The following is an 18,199-nucleotide window of genomic DNA, read 5'->3' on the forward strand; positions in this document are numbered from 1 at the left end:
GAGGAGGAGAAAACGATGAAGTTCGTGTCGGTGATAAAGGGAGACAGGGGGAATCGGGAGTAGACGGAGTAAGGAGATAGAAATTATAGACACACACGGGGGACACAGGAAGAAAAGGCTCGCAGGAGGACGAGCAGAAAGAACGGAAACGGTGGGCCAGGGGGAAGCGAGGAGTGTTCGTTCAGAGAAAGAAGGAGGGAGGTAGATGGGAAAAGGAGAGTCGCATGGGGTCTGCTCTCGCTTCATTCTTACGTATTACGTGCACGAGCAGAGCTTTGTATTACACCATTGCCGTGACGGAGAGGCCCTCTGCTGAGCCGCGTCTGAAGGACGAGGATGGGAACACGTCGCGTAGAACGGTCGCGATTTTCGCGTGTGCGTGTACGCGCGCGCACCGTGCCTAGACTTATGCATACGGCTAGATAGAGAAACGAGAAAGACGCGGCGCGCGAGAGAGGAGGGAGAAAGAGGGAGTCAGAGAGAGGAGGAAAGGGTAAGGAAGGAGGATAGACGAGGTCTCCACTCCTATCGGCACTCTCGTGCATGTGCACGGGGGGGCACACGCACGGCACGCACACGCGAGCACCGAGCAGCACACGTAGATCGATCCAGCGGCGCACACGCTGGCGCCCGTGAACGTGCACGAAAGGAGCAACACCTCACAAACGAGGCCTAGGCAAGAGAGCTATTTGTAATGTAATAGTGAGAGCGCCAGTGGGGAAAGGGAGAGTGGAGGAAGGCGGTGGGTAGGTGGAAGGGCGATGGTGGGAGGAAAGAGTAAGCGTCGGAGAGAGACAGCCAGAGCGGGGACAGGCGTGAGAGCGAGGGAGAAGGGAAGAGGTGGCACTCGACGAGGAACCAATACTACGGTCCCTTTACAAACCAACTCACAAGGCTCGCGAGGCCTCCTCTCTAGCGTGAGTATTCCACCGGGAGTTCTCGAGAGAGAGAGAACCGTGCTTTTCGGACCCTCAACCCTTTCTGGGCTCGCCTTGTAAGCCACGGGGCCCACCTGGCCTCTTCTCTACCACCACCACCACCTCGCCGCGGCACAGTCACTACCACCATCGCCCGTTATCGTCACCGTCACCCGTGTGCCTGACGTTCCAATCGGTGGATGGTGTACACACGTTTTGGGCAGTACCGTGTTACCACTACCAACGGATCCGAGTAACCACCACCATCGTCATCGCCACCACCACCACCACCACCACCGCTACCGCCACCACCATCTCTCACTCACTGCCCGGTCTACCTCTCTCCGCGTTTACCTAGGACCAGACAGAGAAAGAGAAAGAGAGCGAAAGAGCGAGAAGGAGAGAGAGTGAGAGAGTGAGAGAGTGAGAGAGAGAGAGAGAGAGAAAGACAGGGTCGAGAGAGAAAGAAGCGACGCAAGAGGAAAAGAGAAAGAGGGAGGGAGAGAGCGAAAGAGACAGACAGAGAGAGAGAGAGAGGTAAAGAGTAAGAGAGGGTCTCGGCTTTGCGCAAAAGTTACGACGGATCGAGGAGCAGTGAGACACACCGCGGAGACCGGAAGAGACCCTCTCTCCCTGAAGACGTCCTCCGGCGAAGTGAGAAAGAGAGACCACGCGCGAAAGACACATATCGTCTCGATCGAGCGTGTCGACACTGTGTACGTACGTGCGGGTGTGCAGCGTGTGTGTAGTGCGAAAAATAATCGAGGAAACCGACCGCCTGTCAGCGTCGTCCGCGTTGTTGTTGTTGTTGTTGTTATCGTCGTTTATCGTCGTCGCCCTGCGTCGTCCGCCGCGAGATCCTTCCGTCCAGGAGAGGTGCACCTTCACGTGGCCGATCACGTCCTGGCTTCCGGGATCTCCTATGGGAGCGTGTCGACTCGATCGAACGTCAGTGAATCCCGTCGACTCCGTTCCGTGACCGGGGAACCAGTCCGCGACAGCCGCCGCGGCCGTTATCAACAGTGCCGCGAGTTCCTGGCCGAACGAAAACACCAGACACGTGCTCATCCGCACGTGCTTTCGGTCGACACACGTGCGCTTTAGACAGGCCCGGTGCTGGCCTGCCACGACAGTCCTTTTCGGCGTCCCGGAAGAATGTCAGAGGCTTGAACAGGCCGCGCAAGAGAGTTCCATCGGGGCGCCCCCCCGTTCACTTTCGACAACGACAGGGGGATTGCGACCCGCGCGTACCAGATAGATATTTCGCGGGGTCCGCTGTGGGGGCCCCATTGCGGTGGCGAGAGTGTCCTGTGTAGTGGACCGTGATAAGGTGGAGAAAGGGGGCGAAAGGGTGAGAAAGGAAAGGAAGAAACGAGGAAAGGAAGAAGCGTCGAAGAGCGAGGACTCGGTGGCTCGGTCGCCGCTTACGTACCAAGCGGGCCGCGTTGTGTAAGAGCTGAAAGTAAAAGTTGAAACCGCCGACTTGGGCTCGCGGGAGCGCGTGCGGAGCGCGCTAAAATCCGATCCTGTCTCGTAGGCTGGGCATAGCCGAATATTCCTCACTCTCTCTCTTCCACGCACTCGCTCGCTCACACTCACTCACACTCTCTCTCTCTCTCTCTCTCTCTCTCTCTCTCTCTCGTGCTCCCTCTGTCTCTCTGTCTCTCACTCTCTCCCTCTGTCTTTCTCTCGACGGCTTTCGGATTTGGTCCCACCTTCGACTTGTTTCTCTTCGACTTGTGTCTCGTAACCGAGAGCCCTCGCGAGCAACCATTCCCACGGAAGGAACCCAGCGATTGTCGGAAATTGGAACGGCGGAGCAGCCGAGACGAGGCAAAACGAAACGGGAAAGAAGCGTGGAATTGTGTAACCGAGTCATTTCTAGTTCCGCCGCTTCGTGAAATCTCTGTCTAATTCTCGATTGGACGACGGTGTCCCCCGACGAAAAACAGGTGAAAGAGCGCGCGCGCGCGCGCGCACCGTGGACAGGCGCGCTCGAGACGTCCCGTTCGAATTCACGGTGCCGCGATACGGCGTGGAAAGCGATGGAAACGATCGTTCTCGTATGGTCCGCGTCCTCCGCTGTCAAACGCGTGTGCTCAAGGTCGTCGTTCGTGTGCCGCCGGTAATCCGGCTTCCGGGACGAAGGAACGACGAGGTGGCCTGTCGGCGAGGAGGAACGAGGCCGATTCCGCGAGCAGAACACGCCAGAGAGCCCGTCTCTTAATTCCTCGATCGCGCCCCGCTCGCCTGTGCCGCGCCGTGTCCGGGCTACATGAGTTTCGTAAAACGGATTACAAAACCAGAAGAGAAAGGAGACAGAGAAAGGGAGAGGCAGAGAGGAAGAAGAGAAGCAGGAGCGACAAGGAGAGAAGTGATCCGCCGCGAGAAATTGTAAGGCAACGATACGCAGTGGAGATACGCCGCTCGAGCACGAGCTCTGGATCCTCTCGAGGGTGGACGACGACGAGAGGCGAACGACGAGCCGCGAAAGAAGTCACCTCACGGGGGAGAAAGAGGAGAGGAGAGACCGAGAACGCGTAGCGAAGGACAAGTCTGAAAGGTGATCCGGATGTGGCTGGATCCACTTGTTTTCTTCCCTGCCTCTATCACCGTGCGCTTTTCTAATCCTCGCACCCCGCCTCGCCTTGGAACTGGATTTTCTCTCGACCCATCGTCGATCGACAACCGTACCCGTCGATTTTCTGCCGCTGCTCTCCACAATAAGATCCCGAGAGCTTACGAACGCTCCGCGGAGACACGCGGCTGAGCGGAATTAAAAGTGCGCTTAAAAAGGTTAGCGGGATAAAAAAGGCGCGCGCGCGAAAGGATAAGAGAAAGGAATAGGAGCTACCTCCGAGTCCTTGAGAGTACCCAACGGGTAAAAGTGCCGCGCGCGGAGCCAGCCGGTTGACCCTGGGCAGCCAACGGAGCAGACCCCGTTGGAAAAAAGTTCTCCACGTCGTCGTCGTCGTCGTCATCGTCGTCGTGCTTACGATTCACGTACACGGTACACGTTTGCCTCGAATCCCAACCCTATTTCGAGGCATCGCCGAAGGTGAACACCGCGGTACCAACGCCTATGGTACTCGTCAACAGGAGACACCGATGATCCCCGAAACCGTCGACTTCGATTGTCGTTCTTGATCCACGAGCGAGAAGACTCCAGCTATCGAAGATTGGGAAAAAGTTGCCACCACACTCTGCTATCGTGCGTCCCATGTGGTCGTGTTCACCAGTGTGAAGTGCTACAGTGCCAACACGTCGATATCGTCCCGCCTTTTTTCAGCTGTTCGCTCTGGCCCGTTCCGTTCTTGTTCCGATCGCTTTGTCTGCGTTCCTCCGCAACGCGCTGCGACAATCTGTTTCTCGTGCCGGTGGTGATCCATGCTTCGGTATATCAATGTACGTCACGTGTATGCCTCGTCGTTCTCGTCGCCGCTATCACGGGATTTCGGGTCGTCGGCTCGTGGAGATGCTTCGTGACTCCTCGAGAGAGTCTTAAGGAAATACTGCGTTCGCCAACCTGTTCTCAGTTTTGGATACCATATTGGATAACGCGCGGACGATCAAAATCGCAAGGTGAGAACATGGAACGTACTTTGCTAACCTAGGTATATAAGACGCAGTTTTGTCTCGATATAGGCTCGCAGGTTGGCGGCAAATTTATGGAACACGTTTCCGAGTTCAATTTATACCCACGGTGGCACATTTTGCTCTTGCTAAAGATGTGAATGACGATACAAGCAAGCCAAACTATTTCGCTCTAAATAACTTCAAGTCAGCAAAGATCTTGTAACGAGGCGATACTGCATGCATGGTAATTTGTTTGTCAACGTTTCCTCGTGGCCTGCCTCGATCTGGTAATTAGATTCGAGCGTAGACGTATCGGCGAGAGTTTCCTTATCTCGATGAATGAGTTCGTACGTGATACGTAGCTTCTGCAAATCTCGTTACTCACGCCGATAAATGTGGCTGTGGAACGACGCAGGTGATAATATTTGCATAGACCTCGCGACGAATTTGTACCACTAGACGTGCCGCGGCAATGGGGAACGTCGATGATGGAATGCAAATGACCACAGAAGGCTTTCCCAATTCTTTCCTCGATCTACTCGACAACGTTTTGGCGTGAAACAGTAAAACGAACGATAATGAGGTGACTGGCGGCCCAGTGAACTAGCATTCCGCGCGACCGACTGCAAGAGACAGCGTAAATTAAAGGAGCGACGTAATTGGGAGCAAAAACGGCCGTGATGTCCAGCTCACCTAGAGACAGATAGATAAATTGCACGACGAGAAAATATGATACATTCGTAGAACAGACTGACTATTGACTTTTGCAACAGTAATTCCCGCCTCGAACGTAAAAATAGAAACTAACTGACCTATGCACGTCCCCTTTTCGAAGGCAAATTTAAAAACAGATACGGCTTCAAAATATGCGCTACTCGAGCGTGAGCGAGAGATAACAGGTTAATACCACTTTCACCTTTATCCTCGCTATCGTCTTCGTTTATGACGGCGCGGCGAAATTTTTAACGTGCCTATCGATAATGTCGACTCCGTTACGTAACGATAGAAAAACTCCATTGGAACGTATAATTCAAGTTCAGGTGCTCTATGGTACGAGCGTTAGTTGCGTAACCGTTTTTAAGAGAGGAGAGGAAGAAAAAAAAAAAAGGAAAAAGACGAAGGAGGCGCTCGCGAGTCACGATGTGGTCATCAATGGCTCGCGATGACGGATCGTAAAGAAAAAGCGATCTTGAGTCAAGGTCGGGCTCGTCGAAAGGCGTCTTTGCGTTCGCCGTTTCGTATTCATGCGGCCCTTATCTCTCGGATGTATTTCTGTCGCGGTCTCGCATAGACCGAACGCGTACAGCATCCGAATCTCCCCGCTGTGCAAACCGAAATTACGGTCAAGTTCGAAAGGTGAACCGGTCGAAATTCCGCGTGTGATCCTATTTTTTTCTGCTGTCGCGCATTCTTTCCTGGACGAAAAGGAAAGGCGACGTAATCGATGAAATTCCCCGCCAATTCGATCCTGTCCAGATGAGAGCTTAGGGTATTTCCATTAGGCCGTCACCAGCGAGGAATCCTCGCTCTCCTCGCTCGACTTCCAAGGAGAATAATTCAAACAAACAAACGATTGCGAAACGTGCACTATCTACGAGCGAAATAAGGATACAGACGGGGGCAGGCCAGGAAAAGTGCTTTAACGTGTCTGATAACGCGGCTGATTCGTGCTGACAGTCCGATAGTTTGAGTCATCGAAATCACACCTCGGGGGAGGGAGAATGTTTTCATGGGCCGTCGTAAACCTCCTGTCTCGCTCCGTAGGAGATATGTTTGCGAATGAATTATTAAACGAATAGGCAAATGAACGTTTAACAGCGGTTAACGCTCACATTTCGAGGAGAACGCTCATTTGAATACCTCTCGCGTGCTCTTCGGCAAACAGCGAACGTCTGAATCCTGATCTACGCGTCGTTCAATCGCGCATGATCGTTTCGTTACGGGAGGCAATTACCAACGACTTTCGAGCGATTAATTAACGAGGAAGCTGGTAACGAATATCGACCATTCGATGGGAGAAGATACCTCATCGAGAACAATCTCTGTAAGCTTAGCTCCCTGTGCCCATCAATATTGGATTGATTCAGATGATCGATATACAGGCGAGGAAATCAATCGTGAATCACGCCCAGTGGATCTTGCGTAACATTCCTTTATGCCTCTTCTGACAGTCAGCAGGTGGATCAGCGTTTCCTATTTCTCTATTCATCGAACGTTTTACGAGACTTTTTGCTCGTTTGATTTACATAGGCATCTCGATTGTCGCTTTGGAGCCCAGGCGTTCGTGAGTCGCTTTGCCACAATGACTCTTACGTTCATTGATGGCATCGAATCGCGGCGAAATTGCGATTCAAAGGTGTACAGATGTGTTCGCAGCTGATAGTGAAAAAAAAAAGCTTCATTATCGCGAGTCGATTGTAACTAATACAAGTGTCGCGAGATAACTGCAATCAGGGGCATGGTGTTGCGTGTACCTTTGACTTTCTTGCAGTTTTTCCCTGTTGGGCGATATGGAAATGTGCCGTGGCAGCAGTTTTATCTAGCTGGACGTGGGTAGATGCATAAACGCACTGCCCTCGAATGGACTTTTTCTTGGGTATGAATGCGTCCTGATTCATTTTGCGAAGTAATTGTTGGTTACGTCGCTTTTCGCATTCCTTGAATGGTTTGACGTATGAGTCTACCCTAATAGGTGTGATAGTGACGCTAACACTGGATACTTCGAGTGTAGGCTCTGTTAGTGGAGGAGTCTGGGATTTATCTTTAATTCTAGTAGTCGAGATGGACTATAAAATTATTATTTTTGGAATACACGTATGAATTAGTGAGTTGAACAGCTCAAACCTACATTCTGAGTAAAGTTTACATGTTGAGATCCTGGAGCTTGGTACCAGAGTGTACTAAATCCATTTACTTTCTGTGTGACTTAATATACTTCGACTCTGAGATCTAGATATAGTTTTGAAATCCTTTGAAAGTGGCTAATTTTGAACATGCATTGTACTTCGACTCACAGATTCAAATGAATTTTTAATTAATAAATAACATTTCTGGAAAGCTACTCTATTGTCTTCGGAAGAAGGACTTTCATTTGGAAGATTTCTGGAGCTATTGAAGTATCAGTAATACAAGTTTGCAGTGTGATCTCGAAAAAATAGGTTTCAACTCAAATATAAATAATATATTACTGCATATGTATAATGCTATTACACTAAAAGAGACACAAAGTGTTATAAATGGACTGAGGATGCTCATGCAAATTCCTTCTTTCATAAACATAATTAATAGAATAAAACCTATATAATTAAAGATCTGTTTCACCCTCTGAATATTATGAGATGCATTAAACCTTCCATATTTGGTCTTTGGAAGCTGTGTAAATTATATAGCTTTCTTGGCATAACTATTAAAATTTCCCATAAATGCGTAACAATCCACAGTCTACTTACAAAGTATCAAAGTAGCCTATCGTAACACTGACATAGAAGCGTATCCCTTCCTCTCACCGTGCAACAAGTGCGCTTAAACTCAATCCAAGACAACCAAAAAGGAACCAGAAGTATATAGAAGCTCCAATCAATCTGCTACCTACTAACCACTCGCCAAGAAGTCTTCTTACGCTTACTCTTACTCGATCCATCATCTTCCCTCGATCAGCAGAAGGCTGCGCAGGGCTCAACAATTTCAGATCAGCTGACGCTGAAACTCAGCTGCTTGTCCAGGAAAACGCATCGCTAGAAAGCTTGTGCGCTCCGATTACGTAACAGCGTTTCCCCCGAAAGTTCCAAAGCGTAGCTCGAGCAGAGAGAAAAATCAGCGAGAAAACTTTCAAAACTCTACACGGTGTACTTTCTCCGAAAACGATTGCCCTGACCGAGGCAGAAGGTGGGAGGTGCCCCCTCGAAAAGGAGCGTTGCGTTTTCAGCGTCCCTCGCCAGCCTGTCTCAAACATTTTCACCTTCCACGGTCCGGTTGCTGTTGCTCCCTTCTCAGACGGTTTCTCGTCGGACGATAAGACGGTTATTAAGACGCGGTCTCGCGGCGTGGAGACCCCGGATTGGCAGCGCGCTCCGCTGTGTAGGGCACGTTAAATGAAGTTGCAATTAAAAGAGCTAAAAGCTGCGCGGCTGAATATGCTTCTCAAGGCCTCGGGCCTCGCCAGAGCGTACTTCCGCTTCTGATTAGCTTCCTCTTTTCCCACATCGTCCTCGCCGTTTTCTCTCTCTCCCTCCCCCGCGTCACGTCCCTGTCCTCTCGCCGCTCATTCTTTCTCTTTCCTTTTTTTTTTTCCCTCCTCTTTTTGTTTCGCTTCTCCTCCCCCCCTCGGCCATCTCGCCCCCTGTTCTCTCGTGCCTCGCTTTATCTGCGGCCGCCTTATCTCGCACCGTGGGAATCCGCGCGTGCGATTCGCACAACGAGAGAGGAAGTCCTTAGTCTCCTTCCTCAGCCACCAGTCTTCTGATTTTGGAGCCTGATAATCGGCCCTTGGTGAACCATTGCTCGCGGATCCTTGGGGCCAGCACTTGTCCTCTGACTTTTTTCGAGCACGGCGTTTGCTGCTTGAGGATTTGTGGGACACGTTGAGAGATTGTGGCGAGGGTTAGTGGGACTAACTGGGTGATGGTAGGTCACTTTTCTGTTGATGATGATTGACTCTGAATCTCGTGGAGTCTTTGTGATAGTTCTGAGATTCTGTCGCTGGTTATTGGGCGGTGCAAGTTTTTGTAATTTTGTGAGCTTATTTTACTCTAATTTTTTAGAGGAAAGTTAATTACTAAAGTGTTTGATTAATTAGGGGTTAAAGTCAAGAGGACTAATCTATAATTTTTTAGAGATACGTCTGCTGAATTTGGAATAATTTAAAGGACAATTTAAAGATAGACTAAATACAGAAACGAGCTTATAATGAAGATATAGTATAACTAAAATTCTTCTATCTTTGTCTATTCTATCTATATATATCAATTCCAGCTTCTGACATAATACAGTACTACTTTGCTATAATCCTGCATTCCTATCAAGTGCAATAAATTCGTTTTAGAATCCCTAATCCCACAATTTCAATTTGTATGAAATAAAAGGGTCGAGAACAGAGAATAAACCAATCTAAGAAACGATTAATCTATCACTGAACACACAGCAAGAAAATAGTACAGTTCCTCGAGTGTGAAATGAAAGTAAAATTAACTCTAGAACAATCTTAAGCTATTCTTTCCAAAATTCTAAACTGGTTTTACATTCATGACACACCTTGTATATAGATGTATAAAAACCTTCCTGAAATCCAACAAGTGGCACGAAATTCCAGCTTGGTTAAAATTCGTCGGTGGTTTTTCGAGTTTGCAGCAATAGATTGCGCAACAATGCTGTTGCGAGGAACGAACTTAAAACTGTTGTTCCCAAGTAAAATGAAAATCGAACGGTAGCCTCGTGATAAAACTCTGCTGCGCGATTTTAATGGTTTCAGACGTTAGGCGAAAATGTTTCACTGGCGCGGCGTGCACTTTCACTCGAGCCGTCTCGCCGAATTGGCAGATACGGTTACATTGCGCGATGAAATTTCTGTCGATTGTGCGAAACACGGCCGTTTCATACCTCGATCTTCCAAATAGCACTGAGCTCTTGCAGATAGCTAAAAATGCTATTCGAGCCTCTAAAAAGTCGATTTTCACCTCTGCTTTCCTCTACATTTTTTAATTTGTCAGCTGAGCAGGAGTATAATAATTCAATTTTCAAAAACCAATCTGTGTTAATTTATATTACTGTCACGAAATAATAGAATAGAAGAAATTTTATAGCATGGACTTGGAGTATCTTTTTTTATGATGTAGATTGAGTCTTTGAAAAAATGTCTTCTATCGGTTTACTCTTCAAATATAAGTAAACATTTTAAATATCGTTTCAATTAATTGTAGTTAAGTCGACAAAGTTAGGAAAAGTCTGAGAAATGAGCCTGGAAAGGAAGAGAAAGTGATGATACTATGAATGGCATATTTTAATATTTATCTTGAGTTGAATGAATAAATGTTATGTATCTAAATAGTGAATTATGTAAGCGTGTGTCACGAGACAAAAATAGAGAAATATTATGAGATAAAAATAGTAGAGGAAATTGTTCCTTGAATTTTGTATAAACTAGTGCAATACTACAATCAAAGTAATTTTTAATGTGCACAAGAAAAACGAATAATAAAGTTAACCATTCAGCTACCTATTCCAGGTATGTCAATTATTCAATTGTCATTGTCATCAAATTAACATAGTTAACATGTCAATACTAATTACAAGGAACTGTAGAAGTCTAAAAAATTAAATACCAGGATACGATTACATCGGAAAATTAAACCAGAATGTTAGCAAGGGCACGAAACTTATGAACCAGTAATTATATTGTCGTGATTCAATTTTCCGAGGCTTTAAAGCCCAGGTAATTACCTTTTGCGTGTCGTAGGTAAAATCGGTGATCAAAGATTGAGAAATAGCTAACAAATTTCTTCAAATCTCACAGAGGATGCAGGGAAAAATTCTGATTGATAAAATCACTTTCAATTTCTAGGTCAATACAGTGAATCGATTAAGACCACCAAAAATTTACTCCCATAACTCATATTCTAATGCCTCTGCCCAAAAAGGTCCGATAGAAAGACATCTCTCGGGTCTAATCGATATTTCCATACCGAACGTGTTTGGCCATGTATTTCGCAACCTTGGATATTTGACTTTTGAGAGGGAACTGAGAATTTAGTCGACACGTCACGTACGTACGATTATGAAATATTCGGAAGATTATCTTTCAATAGAATACCATACAAATCTTTCGACGTTCGATAAAGGTTTACGAAACACGTCGCGTCGGTCTTCATGGACTCCACACGCGAGGCTCTATTTTCATACGAATTTCTCTGTCCTTTTATTGCGTGACTTCTAAAAGAAATTTCAGGTATGCACAGAAAATGTGAATTGGTTGAAAGCTCAAAGTACACTGAACTAGGAAATAATGAGACTGAAATTTGCATGCTTGTCAATTATACAGTTAGGATTATTAACATGGGAACGATTTTTCTTCAATTGACTGTAAAATTAATGCAGAAGTGACTTGTTAATGTTAGATGAGGTATGTTTACCACATTTATGTTTTCTTGGAACGAATAATTTCAAATTTATCAATTCTTCAATTTTCTAACTCTCCAACTCTCTAGTTTTTCAATTCTCTAATCTTCCAGTTCCCCAAGTCTCCCATTTTCCATTCTTTCCATTCTGCCAATTTTCAACTCCTCAATTTTTCAGTTCACAGATTTTCCAAAATATCAAAACATACTAGTATATAACTATTAAATTTCTATAGTACCTAAATACTGAAATTTTTGTAAAATTCAGACAGTCAGGGTCGTCATATTTTTTCTAAATATCTGAATTTCAGTTATAGTTATAATAGACTGGTCTACCACCATCTACCTCTATAATCTACAAATTGTTCTTCAATTTGCAAAGAAGACTATGTTGTCATCTATATCCCCTAAAGCTTGATTAATCTTCCAAACAGGACGAAGGAACAGAGCCAAATAAATGCATCAGCCAGAAACGAGGATTCCAACGAAATTTTGAAAAGATAGGTTCAGCAAGTGGGCAACTCGTACGCGTTATCATAGTTACTATCGTGATTTGTTAGCCAGCGCAGGTACTCGGGACTGGCTGGTGGTATTTTCCTCGGTTTCTGGCCCGTTCTGGCTCGTGGCGATTGTAAATCTTGCGCTCTGGGCCCCCGCGGCCGAGTACATTGCCGAGTAACAGCGGCCACGAGTATATACGTCCGCCAACCCTTTCTACCTTCCCTTTCACTTTCATCTATCGCGTATACTCGCGGCCCCTTCAGGACTCGCCTGCTTCTCGCTCGCTCGCTTGGCCTACTCTTTTGCTACCTACTTGCTCTCCGCGCGCGCTGCACGAGAGAGAAAGAAAAAAGAAGAATATAGGAGAGAAAATGTATGCCATGTGCAATGAAAGAATTGTTCCAACGGCCAGGCTGGCCTTGAATCGTCGAGGATCGATTTAACGCTTGGACAAGCGACGCATTTTGATAATACGTCGTTTCGTAAGTTGCAGTAACGAGTTTTCAAGCACTTTTTCTACTGTCCGATGAAATACTTTCGTCGATGCTGCTTGCTGCTGGATGTATTTATAAAGGAGCAGGATTTAGTTCTTGCGAGCTTGGGACCTGGCGCTGGTAATGAGCTTATAGAGAATAGAGCACCGTTCTGGAATTAATTGGTGTATACGATGAGACGAGAATTCGTTTAGTGTTTTGCTGAAAGCGAAGAGAGAAAGAATTGAGGAATTTTCTATGCTGTGTAAGACTGTAGAGTATTCTCTCAGTATAAATTCGTTCTGATGTTCCCCTTTCTCTTGCAATCCATTTTTGATTGTCTTGGATGATCTATAATGAGAGTGAAATTATTTATTGACGTATTGATTCACAAGAATATCTTCTATTTTCTGTGAACTCAGTACTGGTAGTTTTTACTCGAAGAAAGCTCACAACATGGGAATATGTAGCTTTAATATTTTATCGTGAGGTGTACATAGAATCCTAAACTTCAATTGAGTCAGTAATGAGTGTATATCATAAGATGAAAACAAGTGAACACTGCCCATTTCGTCTATAACGAAACCCTTATTCTTGCCCCTACCATATCCAAATATTCTCCCACTTCCACTCGTTCTTCCCTTCAAGTACCCTAAAACAATACTGTACCATTTCTCCACTATAGGTTCCTTAAGCTTTCCACTGTCATATCAAAATGTTTTCTTTCTCATATCCTCTCTCTCTACTCTTCAAAAACCCAGGAACGATAATTCACAACAAAACCACTGTACCTACTACTTCACTCTGTCATAAACTCGTTACTCTTTCCACTATCATTTCAAAATATTTTCTCGTTTCCTCTGACTCTCTCCTCGAACCACCGAAAAAAGATACCATCGCACATTAACCCCAAAGCTATGTGCCTCACGCTCTGCCTAGCCTTATCGTCGTTAGCAAGTCGTCAGCAGTTCGCCAGCGAGAAAGTATCGCTGATGATGGAACACGCAAAAGCTCGCATATTTTAGCAGAACAAGACGATCGTTGCCTCTCCCCGGGCTCGTTAGGCTCCACGAAACGTGTGCAACAATGCTGTGCAGAGCAAGGAGCAGCGTAATTTAAAGCAGTGACCTGAAGATAAACGGCATTGGCGTCCTTTGTGACCTCGATGAAATATGGTCGGCCGAGGCGGCGGATCCTTCGTGCGATAGTGAAAGTGTCCCAATTTTCGGGAGAGAAAGAGTTTCGGGAAACGTTAAGCCGAGGGTCGCGTAACCGTTGTCGAGAGTGCTGTTAGAGCCTCGTGCTGCTAGGTAGTTCAGGTGCTCGAACCCAAATAAATGATCGATCAACGTACCTGAGAGCCGAGCTGAATTGATGCAAGTCTCGTTTCTTGTTCTTCTGGAGAGCAGAAAAATAACTGTAGTCACTAGACTGGGGATCTTTAGGTAAAACATTTCTGAACCCCAGAGTCAAAGTGTATTAATTCACGTGGGAATGAAGTGGACTCTGCGCTCCCAGTTTTTTCAAAATTTTATTGCCAAGAACGCCCTGTTATTTTAACCCTCTGCACTTTCAATTTTTGAAACATACTTTTTTCGAGAACTTCTTATTATTTTAAAAGTCAATCTAGAGATATTGAGTCACATTCGACATAGGAGCGCGAAGGATTGGTACACTGTGGTTCTAGGGTTCAGATTTATAGGAAGAATTGTTGAAATAGATTTTGTAACATATATGTGGAAACTGAAATAAATCTTTAATTAGATTAGGTGCTCATGGTAAAATAAGAGTCTGCATCAACATCAGTAATCCAGTGATCACACTTTCATAATACTATACTTAAAATATTTTATAAGTACTCTTATACTATTATATCTTCTTTATTCATAACTTGATGTAGATTCCTATTATTCTGACAAAGTTTCATACACCATTTCATTGTGTTTTCTCTGCAAACTCAATTTTGAGGGATTTAGGTTAGTCCGATTCTCAAATAAAGAAAGACACCTAAGACTGAGGATATGGCCTTTCTCTGAAAATTGGTTCCACGTTCCAGGTTCTATAGTTCTCATGCTAAGAATAGAGATTGAACAATTACACCAGGAACGCAAGGATATTAGCTGGTTCCAACAATGCTGCAAATTGCAGGCTCGATAAGGCTTATCAGGTTCGTCTTCGAGCGTTCCACGTCCGCCCACGAGGGAGCCTTTCAGCCTAACCGCCAGTCCGTTTTGCAATAATTCTTGTCCCCCGGAACGTCAAAAAGTTCTTGCCGCAATTGGTACTCGAATCGTTTGGCGTCGAAAGGCACAGCGCGGCTCATTAAAGGCCGTGACTGTCCCGATTGTTGTGCTTTTATTCTGCATCAGCCTCTGTCGTCGCTATTACTCACGATCGATAACCGATTCTTTCACTCACCTTTGAATCACTTTCCATCGATCTTGCTCGTTACTTAATTAATCTCCTCAGTCAGCTAAGTAATACGGCCGAGAGGCGAGAGTGTCGTTCGGCTTGGAAATAGGCTCGCTTAAATGTCGGCTATCGTTAATCGTTAGAGCGGGTGTCATGGAAGCAGTAAAAATGGAAATAAATCCGTTTCATTAGTATTCGCATTTTACGTTCACCTTTTCAGGCTTTCCTCGCTCCTCGCGTCTCTGAAGAGACGCTGAAAGGGACTTAGCTTGCTCTGATGTGAACGTTGACTCGGTGCTGAGGTGCAATTTCTTTGCTGTTTATTGTCCTGACTTCCTCGCGTGCTTTCGCTCGCGTATCCGGGATGTCATTTCAAAAGGAAGAGCTTTTTGTCATGGTGCTAGGTACCCAAAGAAGGGGAAGTAAAGGGAAAGACTTTGTACCCACTTTTCTAGGTCATAATGTAGGTAGCTTCTTACTGGTGGCAAGATTTGGTCAGTGAATTGATTTTTGATATTTTAATACCTGATATGAGATCCTTCTAGATGCTTAAATGACCAACTCCACAAAACCAAAAGGCAGAGAAAAATGGTCGAAATGATACAATACAGCAACAACAATCTCTTTTCCTGAGATATACACAAACCAAGATCTCTTGACTAAATCTGAGAATTATTGAAAAGAGTTTTAGCAATTTGTTAAATATTCGACAGTCACAGATTTGATCATCTCATGACAGTACGTATACTCAAAATTGTCTAGGAAATTTAATAATAAGGTACACACACAATTTTGTCTAGGAAACTTAAAAAGCTCCAAAGGAATGAAATACTAAAATACTCCAAAAGATAACAAAACCTGATAGAATAAAATAGAACGTAAGTATTTAATTAATCGAACAGATTCTTTGTATAATAACATAGAACTCTCAACCGAAGACACGCAAACAAACTTATTACTCAACCTAATACTTACGTAGCCGCTTATGTGTCTTTAGGTACCCGTGTACACCCAACTGGCGGCGCAATTTCTCTTTCGCTATTGTTACTCTCAAACGATCTCGCAATCGTCTCCCTCTCGTGACACGCTAATCATCCCCGAAGCTTGTTACGTCGTGCCACGAGACCACTGGCCCATATACAATATTTACATGCCATGAGTTTAGGACTCGATACAAGCAAGAAGCTTATGGAAATAGGAAGCACTTTCTGACGTCAATTTATGTGTATAATTGTTCCATGATATGTAGAGGAAAATGAGTAAAATTGAGAGAATTTTTTAAGAAATAATCAAAAATGCTATGGGTACTTTCAAATCAAAGAAACTTCTTTGAAAATGTTGGGAAGTTTGGTACATGGAAACCTAATTGGTAATAAATGGATTTAGTAACCTTTTTTCTAAACAGACTCAGCTATTTTTCTGTAGATCCTATTTTGGCGCTAATTTTAAAATCAGTGGACTCAAGTTTGAATTTATAAAAAATTTGGACCACCTGTATTTTCTCCTGCATACCTTAGAGAAATTAGTGCTATCCTAGATCCAATTATTCTAAACACTGCACCAAATATCGTTTCAATTGTCCCTGTCCCAAAGAGCAGCTGCATCGAAGACCACTGAACACTCCCTAGTTAGACCCACTCAAGGAGTCGAACGAAAACCCATGAATGAATAATAGTGCAATTTTCCATGGAAACCAGTCGACAATCGAACCAGAGCGCTGCAAACCCAGTTGCTCGTTACCGTACGCCGTGTTAGATAATCCGAAAAGGTGGAGCTGATCTCCATCGATCAGCGTAATGACCCAGATAAACATTCCTGAAAAATTAGAATGGCTCTGTTGTGTTCCGGCGGTGATCTCGCCGCGTTCACATTCAACGAACAATACCACTATTGCACGACGGAGCAGCCTAGCCGTAGCCTAGTCGGCGCCGAGATAAACGATATCAGCTCGCGGTATATTTTCCGTTTTCGAGAGTATCTTTTCGGGCCCTGGAAAGCCGGTCATCCCGCTCTCCTCGAGCGAAACAATGCACGTTTTTCTGCGGCGCAGACCATTTCGGACACGGTGCACGCCTCTGTTGTACACGCGGCGCGCTGGGTGCGCACGTATCCTCAGGTGGTAGCTAACACGGCCGCAGAGCCACACGTTAGCGACAAGTCCCCACCCACAATGCGATCATTGCGATTACGTAAGTGTCCAGTCCGCGGTGTGGACGCGCATAAAAGTATCGTATAGCACGGCACATGCCGCTCTAGTGGACGCTGGATCGCGTCGTTCCGGATAGCTTTGAGCTACGCTAGATTCTCGAGGGAAAGGGGAACTGGCTGATTTAGAATCGCTTTTCACCACTTGGACTCGGTCTCAGCATCGGCCAAATCTGAATGCAAGTCAGTTTTCAATTTTAGGGTGAGTATGCTTGGGAAGGACTCGAGTTTGGAGCCAAAGATCTAAAAGGTATCAAGAGAGGTCCGTGTTCCTCAGTTGTGATTATGAAAGAGTTGCTTTGGGACACTTTTCTGTGATGGACCTCTATTTAAAAGACTAATAAAACGTAGTTACTAGAAAAATCAAGCGTTGGAGCAAGTAGACTGGAGAATATATGAGTTTGGAGTTAAGGACCTAAAGAGTACCATCAAGTGAGGTCTGTTTCTCAGCTCTAACCATGAAAGAATAATTTAGAGACACCTTTCTCTGATGGATCTCTATCTAAAAGATTGATAAAGTCTATTTTGAACGTAGTTACTAGAAAAATCAAGCGTTGGAACAAGTAGACTGGAGTTTGGAGTTAAGAACCTAAAGAGTACCATCGAGTGAGGTCTGTTTCTCAGCTCTAACTATGAAAGAATAATTTAGAGACACCTTTCTCTGATGGATCTCTATCTAAAAGATTGATAAAGTCTATTTTGAACGTAGTTACTAGAAAAATCAAGCGTTGGAACAAGTAGACTGGAGTTTGGAGTGAAGGACCTAAAGAGTACCATCAAGTGAGGTCTGTTTCTCAGCTCTAACTATGAAAGAATAATTTAGAGACACCTTTCTCTGATGGATCTCTATCTAAAAGATTGATAAAGTCTATTTTGAACGTAGTTACTAAAGGAATCAAGCGCTGGAACAAATAGACTTGGGGATATATCAGTTTGGAGCTGAAGACCTAAAGAGTATCATCAAGCAAAGTCCACGTTTCTCAGCTTTAATTATGAAAGAATAATT

At 45.2% G+C, this 18,199-nt stretch overlaps 1 protein-coding gene and 1 long non-coding RNA gene across 2 annotated transcripts in view; both read left to right on the plus strand.

The window, feature by feature from the left end:
* The first annotated feature begins 3,684 nt into the window (after positions 1-3,684).
* Positions 3,685-18,199, plus strand: part of Ken (zinc finger and BTB domain-containing ken and barbie protein) — a 34,516-nt gene continuing 20,001 nt past the window's right edge. The window contains exon 1 of the mRNA XM_076390688.1: positions 3,685-4,499. The gene's annotated coding sequence lies outside the window, so the exon portion shown is untranslated. The remainder of the gene's footprint in view (positions 4,500-18,199) is intronic.
* Positions 11,108-16,241, plus strand: LOC143186672 (uncharacterized). Its single transcript, XR_013003093.1, has 4 exons — positions 11,108-11,125; positions 11,239-11,250; positions 11,327-11,433; positions 15,986-16,241. It is a non-coding gene; the product is annotated as an uncharacterized LOC143186672 (long non-coding RNA).

The sequence above is a fragment of the Calliopsis andreniformis genome, unplaced genomic scaffold (genome assembly GCF_051401765.1).
Source record: "Calliopsis andreniformis isolate RMS-2024a unplaced genomic scaffold, iyCalAndr_principal scaffold0022, whole genome shotgun sequence".
Lineage (NCBI taxonomy): Eukaryota > Metazoa > Arthropoda > Insecta > Hymenoptera > Andrenidae > Calliopsis > Calliopsis andreniformis.